At 45.6% G+C, this 9,834-nt stretch overlaps 1 long non-coding RNA gene across 1 annotated transcript; it reads left to right on the forward strand.

Moving 5' to 3' along the window:
- The first annotated feature begins 430 nt into the window (after window positions 1-430).
- On the forward strand, window positions 431-6,932 carry LOC126932806 (uncharacterized). The gene is made up of 4 exons (XR_007718318.1): window positions 431-518; window positions 4,617-4,760; window positions 5,030-5,357; window positions 5,445-6,932. It is a non-coding gene; the product is annotated as an uncharacterized LOC126932806 (long non-coding RNA).
- Window positions 6,933-9,834: the final 2,902 nt, after the last annotated feature.

Consider the following 9,834-nt stretch of genomic DNA (forward strand, 5'->3'; position numbering starts at 1 on the left):
AGTTTTTCCATTTAATTCAGCAGCTTTTTAATTGATGGTCTCTGTGTGGCAAAATTCTGTGTGAGAAAATGTCTACTAAACTACACCTTAAATAACACCAAAGGTAGCTGTGGCCCTGAGGTATTTTGGATGGTCCGGTCTAAATCTCTGGTTGAAATGTGATCACCAGTGTGGGAGCCGTTCGGGTCATCCAGACGGGGGCGGCTTGGCGTCATCCCTGCAGTATCGCGTGAGTTCCTGCTCTGTTAGTTCACGCGAGAGCTCCGTTAGTTCACGCGAGAGCTGGTTGTCTTAAAGGAGCCTGGCACGTCCGTCGCCTCTCTCCTCCAAGTTTGCTGTGTCCTGCTTGCATCTCCTCCTCCTTCCACCATGAGTGGAAGCTTCCTGAGGTCCCAACCAGAGGCAGATGCTGGCGCCACGCTTCTTACACAGCCTGCAGCACCGTGAGCCAATAAATGTCTTTATAAATCACCCAGCGTCAGGTATTCCTTCAGAGCAATGCAAATGAACTAATACAGGTATGTCAGGTGAATGGCATTTTTCCCCTAGAACTTTGAAAACATACAATTTTCTTTTGCCCTTTTTATATTGCTGTGAAAAATTCTATTTTCCATGTAATTAAATTGTTTTATCTGCAGCTAAATTAGATTATCCCTGGTAGCTTCCAGTTGTATTCCTTTCTTTGATGTTCTGTAGTTTTACTGCTCTTCTAATCTTGGTCTTATTTTTACTTACTTTGCTCAGAAATTAATCTGGTAATTTATATGCAAAATACATTCTGGAAAATTCTCAGTAATTACTTCTTCAAACATTGTTTCTTCTTCCTTTTGCTGATTTTCTCCTTGGAGGGTAAGAGAAATCAATATTTCAATTTCCATTTTGTCCTCCAGTTGCAGGAAGTTCCCTGTTTAACTATCCGTCTTTCCAAGGCATGTCTGTGGTTCAGCCTGGGATGCTTCTTTCGAAGTGTGTGACCCCTCTTCAGGATCACTCGTCCGTCCGGATCGGGTCACTTATCTACTCTCTAACCAAGTTCATAACCAACCCTCCATTTAGGCTACTCATCTGCTTGTCTGTTTAGATCACAAGTGACCTCTTCTCCCGGACATTCCAAGATCCCCTTGGCAACGGCAATTGAGAAAGTAAACTAGTGTTTTAGAAAAGCTCAGCGTCATATTTTATAAGATTGGAGTATTTTCTCTAGTAGCACAGATACAGACAATGCTCCTTGGTTGCTTCCAGAGAATCTCTCTCCTAAGTCCATGCAAGATGAGCCGTTGTGGCTGCTTTCCCAACGGAGGCCAGCCCCCATCAATAAGCAGTGGGCAGCAGGTTCCTAGGGTCAGCCCTGTGAGGGCGGCACAGGAAACAAGCTGGCTGGAGGGACAAGGTGGCCGTGCTGTAGTCCCAGCGAGGGCCCAGCCACACCCGGGCACTCCAGGGACATCATGGCCCAGATGAGATGTTCAGGGAAGGACCAGTCATTGGAAAATTTCAAAGTTTATAGGAAGTCTCCAGTGATGGTTCAAGATAAAGAATTCTGAACTACAAAATAATTTTAATTTTCTTTGTAAGACAGTTTTACATTATGGGTTCCATCTATTTAACAAACATTAAAATATTCTGGTTTTCTTTTAAATTTTTATTTATTATATTTATTTTTCCTTTTTGTAGAGATGAGGGTCTTGCTATGTTGCCCAGGCTGGTGTTAAACTCCTGGCCTCAAGTCATCTTTTGGCCTCAGCCTCCTAAAGTGCTGAGATTACAGGTGTGAGCCACCATGCCCAGTCTGATTTTCTGTTTCTCCTTGAGAGAGTCAGTTTTGGAAGATCTTCTGAAAGAAATGTGTTATTCTACATACTTCATTTAATCATTGAAATCCCTTGTCATATATTCCATTTAATCATTGAAACCGCTTGTCATATGTTCCATTTAATCATTGAAATCCCTTGTCATAAACTTTTATTAATACCCCACTATCATCCCTTTTTATGTGTGTAAGAGCTGTAGTGATGACCCATTGCTCATCTGGATTTTGCTTAATTATATTCTCTCTCTCTCTGACCCGTTCTAATAGGTATTTACTAATTTTATTTTTCTTTTAAAAGAACTAACTTTTAGCTTTCTAACTTCTAACCATTAATTAATTTCTTAGTTCCTTCTTTCTGTTTTTTTTCAGTTTAAGTATTGATATTTAAAAATATCTTAGGATAACTACTTAAGTCATAAAATTTCAGTCATTCTTATTTTCAAATACAGTTGGCCCTCCATATCTGCAGGTTTCATATCTGTGTATTCAGCCAACTGCAGAGTGAAAAATATATATATATTTTTAATTCGGACTTTATTGAACATGTACAGACAGGTTTTTTTTTTTATTATTTCCTAAACAATGCAGTATAACAACTATTTACATAGCATTTATATTGTATTAAGTAGTATAAGCAACCTAGAGATGCTTTAAAGTATAGGGGGATATGAATAGGTCATATGCAAATGCTACACCATTTTATATAACGGACTTGAACATCCACATATTTTAGTATTTGAGTGAGGTCCTAGAACCAATTCCCCATGGATACCCAAGGACAACTGTGTATGAAATCAAGGCTATGCATTTCTCTATCAGTATTACTTTGGCAGCATCACAGAAGTTTTATATACAGGATATTCATTATCACTAAGTTAAGGTTTGTTCATCATGTTTTCAACTGTTTCATCAATGCTGTACTTTAAAATTATTTAACTATAATCAATTACTTTTTTTCCTTCTTTTTGTAAACTACCACTCTATTTGTTTTATATCTTTAGAGCCCATGTGCACAAACTTAGGATCATTGTGTCTTGTTAGTGGAATGACGCATTCATCACTATGCAGTATCTTTGTATCAAATACTTTTTCCTAATTGTCTTATTTGACTGAAATTATTGTACTACCTTTGCTTTATTTTTAACATTATTTATGCAATATATATAATATCCTTTCAATGTTTATGAATATCTTAAGTGCATACATTTGTTTTATTTTTATTCAGAGTAAGACATATTCACCTTTTAGTTGGAGGACTTGCTCCATCATGCCATTAAGTTACGGACAAGTGGGACTCATGGTGCTATATCAACATCTGCTTTCTATTTGTTCTCCCTGTTCTGTGCTCCTTTTATCCCTTTGTTGCCTTCTTTTGTGTTGACTAAATCTTTAATGATCCCATTCCCCACCCTGTTAGCTTGTTAGTGGACATTCTTTCACAGCTCACGCTGGCAGTTATAGCAGCTTCTTTGATTAACAGTCTTTGTTGTTTTCTGTTGGCCACTTCCTAGACAATGCATGGAACTTACGCGCCCCCTACCTTTCACTCTTACTTGTGTTATTATTGGTGTGTATTTTAATTACATTATTTCCAACCATCAAAGCATTCCCTCTCTTGCTTCCACTCTCAGTGTTTATTTAGATTCACCTGTATACTTCCTTTTCTTTCCTTCTTTGTTTTCCCAGCAGTGCTGAGCTGTCATCTGGGGCACTGTCCTTCTTCTGCTGTGGTCTCATTGGTGACCTGGGTCACTGTCTTTCTTCTGCTGTGGTCCCATTGGCCCATTGGTGACCTGGGGCACTTTCTTCTGCTGTGATCCCATTGGTGGCCTGGGGCACTGTCCTTCTTCTGCTGTGATCCCATTGGTGACCTGGGACACTGTCTTTCTTCTGTTGAGGTCCCATTGGTGGCCTGGGTCACCATCTTTCTTCTGCTCTGGTCCCGTTGGTGCCCTGGATCACTGTCTTTCTTCTGTTGAGGTCCCACTGGTGATCTGGGTCACTTTCTTCCTTCTGCTCTGATCCCATTGGTGACCTGTGCTCCTAGTGGCTGCTTTCCTAACAATGCCTCCATTTCACCTGGATGTTGTAGTCTGGGTTGGTAGTTGTTGTTTTAGTGCTTTGAATGCTCATTATCTTCTGTGTCACAGTCCACACGGTGAGCGTCAGGGCCAGCTCTGTCTCTGCTCTTTGCAGAACTGCCTCCTCCGAGCTCTGCTGCTTTGGAGACTTTTCCTTTGTCTCTTGCCAGCTGTGCTCCCACGTAGCTAATGTGCTTTTCTCTGAATTCACCCTGGCTGAGTGGTTCTCACCAGTTTAAGGTCATTTTCAGTGAACCTGTTCACCTGAGCACCCGTTTTTCTCTCTCGTCTCTCTGTGGCTCCAGTTGTGCGTACCCGGATCTTCCCCGAAGTCCCCGTATCTGGAAGCTCACACCTTCCCAGTGCACATTCTCTCTCTCATGCTTCAGTTCCTTCTGCTTCATCCTCCTGTTCACTAATCATCTGTCTCCAGATGCACATCATTTGCTTCACACTCCATCCATCCTGTTCCGATTTCCAGTCAATGTGTTTCATTCTAGAATCTCCACGTAACTGCTTTTCATCATTTCTATTTTTGGATAACATTCTCCATAAAGGTATTGAATTCCTTAAACAAATCAACTGCAATTATTTTAAAACCAGTGTCTCCTTGTGTCTTGCAAGTGTAATTATGTCTGCTGTAGACCTATTCCTCTTGCCCTTTAATTGTCTTGATTTTTGGCCATTTTTTCCCTGTACACCTGGTTATTTTTTATTGAATGCAGGACATCGTGGGTGAAACTTGCCAGGAAAATGTGAGGTTCCAGGAAAGTGTCCTCTTCCCCCAGGCGAGTTTACTTCGACTCATGGGCAAGTGCTTCCCCAGAAGAGTCACCGAACCAAAAAGGAGTTCACACGGGGTTAACCAGGTGATTTAACTCTTGTGGGAAATGGCTTAATTTTAGAACCGTTACTTTAGGATGTAGCATGACAGGGTCTCCGGAAAACCTTGAGACTCTGATGCCTCCTCACACTCCCAGACCCCCAAGGACGCTCCTCCCCACACCTCCGCACCAGCCAATGCCCTGGGTGAGCGTGGGCCCAGCTGCCGGCCCTGCTGCCTCCTCTCCAGCTCTGACCAGAAACAGCTCTCAAGACCATCAGATGGTTTCAGTTTTTATGTTTGAATTTTGCCCAGCTTTTCTACTATAAACTGAATGACCTGTGTGGAAGAAGAAGGAGAAGGAGAAGGAGAAGAAGAAAAGAAAAAATGAAAGAGCAAGCAGCAAGCTCTTCCAACTTGGACACCTGGAAACACAAGGCAGGAGTGAGCCTCTGTGCCCTGCAGCCCTGAGACCTCTGCGTGTCCCCAGTGTCCCCAGCCACACGCAGGGGTGGGGAGAAGCGCACACCCAGCACACCGTGAGGCCAAGGCAGAGTGGAGAGGCCACCTGGAGCAGACATGCCCAGCCATCCGAGTCCCTCCAACAGCTTAAGCTACGCGCGCACATCCCCGCGATTCATCGGTAAGTGGCTACTTTGTGAGTCTCTTTTACTTTGTTAACCAGAGGGTATAAAAGGAAGCTGACTAAAGCCTGTGTCTAAATTTGCAGGTATGTCCACTGGTGGTAAAATGGAGCTGTGAGACTGGGGATTTCATGCACGTTTCAACCTTCCACCGATTTTCCCCACAGTCCTGCTGTGGGCAAGAACTAGCCCTTCATTACTGTGTTCCTAGTGGATGTGTGAAAATAAAGTGTGTGCCACACCGATCACATTTCCCCACACGCTGTAAGGCTGCACGCCACATAAGACCTTTGCTTTCTGACACTAGGGGTGGGCTATGGTGTTCAAATCCGTTCTATCCAATTTGTCACATGCAGGAGGCTCATTCCATGAGCATGGACCTGTTCAGCAACATGCTTCCCAGGTCTAAGTTTCCATACTTTGTCCAAATGTAATATATGTAGAAAAAGTGCCACAAGTTATGTGCAAGCTTTGTAAGTATACTTTTGACATTCTTTAAAAATGTACATTATAGCAGATTCTGTACTCTTTAATGGACAAATTAATCTCTGTGGTTGCAATAGCTTATTAAACAGTCTAATTTTTAAAGTGTTATCTAATTTATTTAGCCTTTTATGTGCATTGCTGCAAAATTAGATAAGAAAATGAGGTAGATTTGGAAGACTCCAATTCATTGAAAAATTTGGGGTTGATGGACAAATTATTTAGCTTCCCCAAAATTAGTGCAGAATGCTGAGGTCCAAAGAGACCATCATAAACAGTCAAGGCCACGTGGTGTCTTAGCCTGGCTGACACTCACACCCTCAGCAATGAGGGGAAGTTAGTTCACCTTCCTGAGTCCCAGTTTCCCAATGTATATGAAAGGAGACTCAGTTAGAGTCAAAATGTGAAACTCTGTGGTGCCAATCTATTCATGAAAACTGCGTGGCATCTAAACACTGCTAAGTAACCTGTGACTTTACAGGACTGGCAGAGAGCGCCCTGATTTCAAGAGCTTTGCAGTCTGGTGGGGAAAGTCCATGCCATCTCACAGGGACCCCTGAGCTGCTGAGCTGTTCAAGATGCTGAGACACGAGGGGACACATCGAGGGGAATCCTGATGCAATGCCCCCAGCCTGCAGGCGTCTCCTCCTGGGGACAGCGCACTACAGTGAACAAGAGCGTACGGTGGGCCCGGGACTGAGGGATGGGGACAGCCATGTCTGGGGAAGGTGAGGAGCTTTCTGAAGGCGCTCAAAGCTGGTTTCCCTGAAAAAGGCCAGGTAAAATACACGTGAAGTGCAATGGAAAACCAAGGAGAGGAAGGCCCTGGAGCTGGGCCTTGGGAGATGGGTGTGTCTGATCACAGGACACAGCAGCAGGTGGAGCTGGGGTGACCACCATCAAATCCTTTCATGCCCAGGAACACACCCTGATCTCTAAGGTCGTTAGAAAAGATGACTATAACCCTGATGGCCATCATGGCAGAGTAAAATTAGTTTGCAATGTTAGGAAATCAGGTTGGGATGTTATGTTGAATTCAGAAAACTATCTTGTTATTTTCAATGCTCTGTAAAATTTCAGAATGTTCCTTGTGTAAACAACCAAAATAAAATGTAAATTCATTTTATGTATGTTCATGTTATTCTACATAATTTTATACCCAATTTGGAAATTAACCTGTGATTTGAAAGGTAATTTAAAAATAATGTCCTTGCAATTTGCCATTCTTATGAAGACTAAAATCTTACTGCTTTACAAAGTAATTGCCTTATTTTACCAATGCTGCTTTTGTACAATTGTGGGGTTTTAAAAAAATCTTTTTGTTGTTGTTGTTGTTGTTTTCCCACAGAGACTAGGGAAAATATGATTAAGAGGTAGAGTTTCTGATAAATCTAACTTTACCATTTGGTCAAAGCAAATGATGGCCAATTCCCAAGCTCTTAACTATACACATTCAGGTATCCAAGTTCTTCAGGCAGGTGTGGGATTTACTTAGCAGATGTAAAAGAAAACAAAATGAAACTGGACTCTCAGCTCAAACCTTCTCTTTACTTCTATGAGTCCACGCCTTGTTGCCCCAGACTCACCGCAAACTCCAAGGAGCAGCTATTTGGAGTGTTTTTCCAAAAGGTCTTTGCTCATAATAGAAGTTCCATAAAAATGCACAGTTCTTGGGGTTGGTGGGGATGGCCGCAGCCACTTCCAACATCTTCTCTTATGTGGTAAGAGCTTTAATTTCTGCATGAGAATTAGATTTTAGAAAACATTCCAATATGAGTTCATGAGTGCTACAAGCTGAATGCAAAACTCTTGAAACTGATAATTTCTCTAGAAATTAAATAGCCAGATTAGTTTGCAATTACATTCACTGGTGTTTAATGAGAGCAATAGAAAATAGGGTATTAATATTCAGTATTTATAGTTCCATTTGAGAATGTTAAAAGGGTAATCTTTACTACCAAATCAGAAGAAAAACTCATTTTAGACAGTAAAAACTTGGTAAAATGAAAAGTTAAAAGTTTTGCATCTTTAGGAAGTAAAGTCATTTACGCAGATTTTCAGTTAGGTTTTACCAAACCATGAAAGTGAAATATTTGCTTTGCAACTTTAATTTTTTTTTTTTAAATGAATAATTGCCAGCCCAGGGAAAATCCTCTCTTTGTATCTCATTTCTTGTGGTCTCCTCATGAGTGTAGAATGACAGCTTTGACAACTTCTGCACCTTTAAATTTATGTTGGATTTTAGCAAATAGTTTAAACATTTATTAAACTGAATTCAGCTCCAGGTGTGTTTCCTTCTCTTCGTGGCTCTTCCATTCTGACGGCCCCACAGTCAAACAGTGAGGAGTTAGCCCTGACTCGCCGTCCTACGGGACAGACGGGCAGGTGAGCCCGTGCAGGTGCAGGTGAGAGGCCCCAGCTGAGGCCTGAGGTGTGCTTTCTGTTCCCTGGGCAAGGACCGCAGGAGAAAGGCTTTGCACGCGGTGTGCACGGACGCCTCTGCGCCATCATTAATCTCTGTATCCTGAGCACACACCCCACCGGAAGACAGCAGCAGAAGTGCCCAGAACAAGGAGGTTACCAGAACGCGGGCCCCCCTCGGACGCACCCCACTCCTCTGCTCCTCAGTGGAAACGCACCTGCTCCTGATTCCTGGGTTCCAAGGCCTGAGTCCTAGGGGGGCGCCCAGGGAAGACTATCCACTCTCTCTCCAGGACCGGCCCGCAGGGATAGGCGGCCCCACGCAGGATGAACCTGGGGGCGAGTGGGGGCACCTCGCTCCCTCCTTCCCACGTGTGAGTCGAATCGCGGGTCGCACATGGGCTTTGGACACTCAGAGCCTGAACAATAGGGTCCCGGCAGAACCACATTAGAACAGGAAAGTGATGGACAGCGGCCTCCCCACGCCCTGCACCTGCCCCGCCCACCCGCAGGTGTGGGGGACCAAGGCGACGGGGCGCGCACGGGTGCCTGCAGGGTCCTCACACGATCGCGTCCTGCGCGGCCGCCAGAGCTCCCGGCCCCTTCACCATCTCCCCCTTCCCATCTCTGCGGGGCCGCCCCGCTGCAAACCACGGGGAACCCGTCGCCTGCGCTGCAGACCCCGGGAAGGGCGCATCCAACGCCGCGTGCGCTCAGTCCTGGACACCCGCGCCGCCCGCGCCTTGAAAACTCGCCCGCTCCGCGTCCTGCGCTCCCGGCCCGGTGTCCTCGGGGCCTTCACTGGGTCGTGGAGCGCGGGCAGCAGCGTGGGCAACGGGAGCTCGGTTCCCGCTCAGGGGTCTCACCCCCTCCAAAGGGGGACGGGGCCTCGGAGACCCGCGCGGGGCTGACCGGGGCTCAGCCGCAGAGGGACGCGGGCAGGAGGCCTCCCCGTTTCGTCAGCCTCCAGGTAGAGCAAGGTGCCCAGGTCGCCGCCCCAGTCCAGGCCACGCGGCCTCTGCTCCAGGTGGGGACTTCCTGGAGGCGGGGGCGGAGCGCGGTTCCAGCTGCAAACCTCGGGGAGCTCGGAGCAGGCCCGGGAGGCCTCGCTGGCATCTTCTGTTCCCACAGGCCTAAGACTGAGACAGCTGCGTGTTCAGCCTGCCCGGGAGCCCAGGGGCCTGCTCAGGGAACCGGTCCCCCAAGGGCTCAAGGTCGTAATCGGTGACCTCTTGGACGCTGGTGCTCCCTCCCCAGACGCTTCTGCCTCTGAGTCCTGAAGGGCCGGCCTCCTGCTGGACGGTGCACGGTGCCTTCTGCAGAAACGCCTGTTTTCAAATGAAACATAACTTAAGAGGAAAATAAATAAATACAGGAGGCTTCTGTCAACATGCGAACGCCCCAGACTTGAAGACTTGAATTAAGCTCTACTCAGCACGCACGGTGTAGGCAATGGGCTTCCCTTCCAACCTTCCGAAATATCTTCAGATGTGGCCACAGATGTGCCCCTTCACCTGCCCGGGCAGCTCGAGAGTCCTGCTGGCTTCCTGGGGCTTTTCACTCTGTTTTCTG

The sequence above is a fragment of the Macaca thibetana genome, chromosome 12 (genome assembly GCF_024542745.1).
Source record: "Macaca thibetana thibetana isolate TM-01 chromosome 12, ASM2454274v1, whole genome shotgun sequence".
NCBI lineage: Eukaryota > Metazoa > Chordata > Mammalia > Primates > Cercopithecidae > Macaca > Macaca thibetana.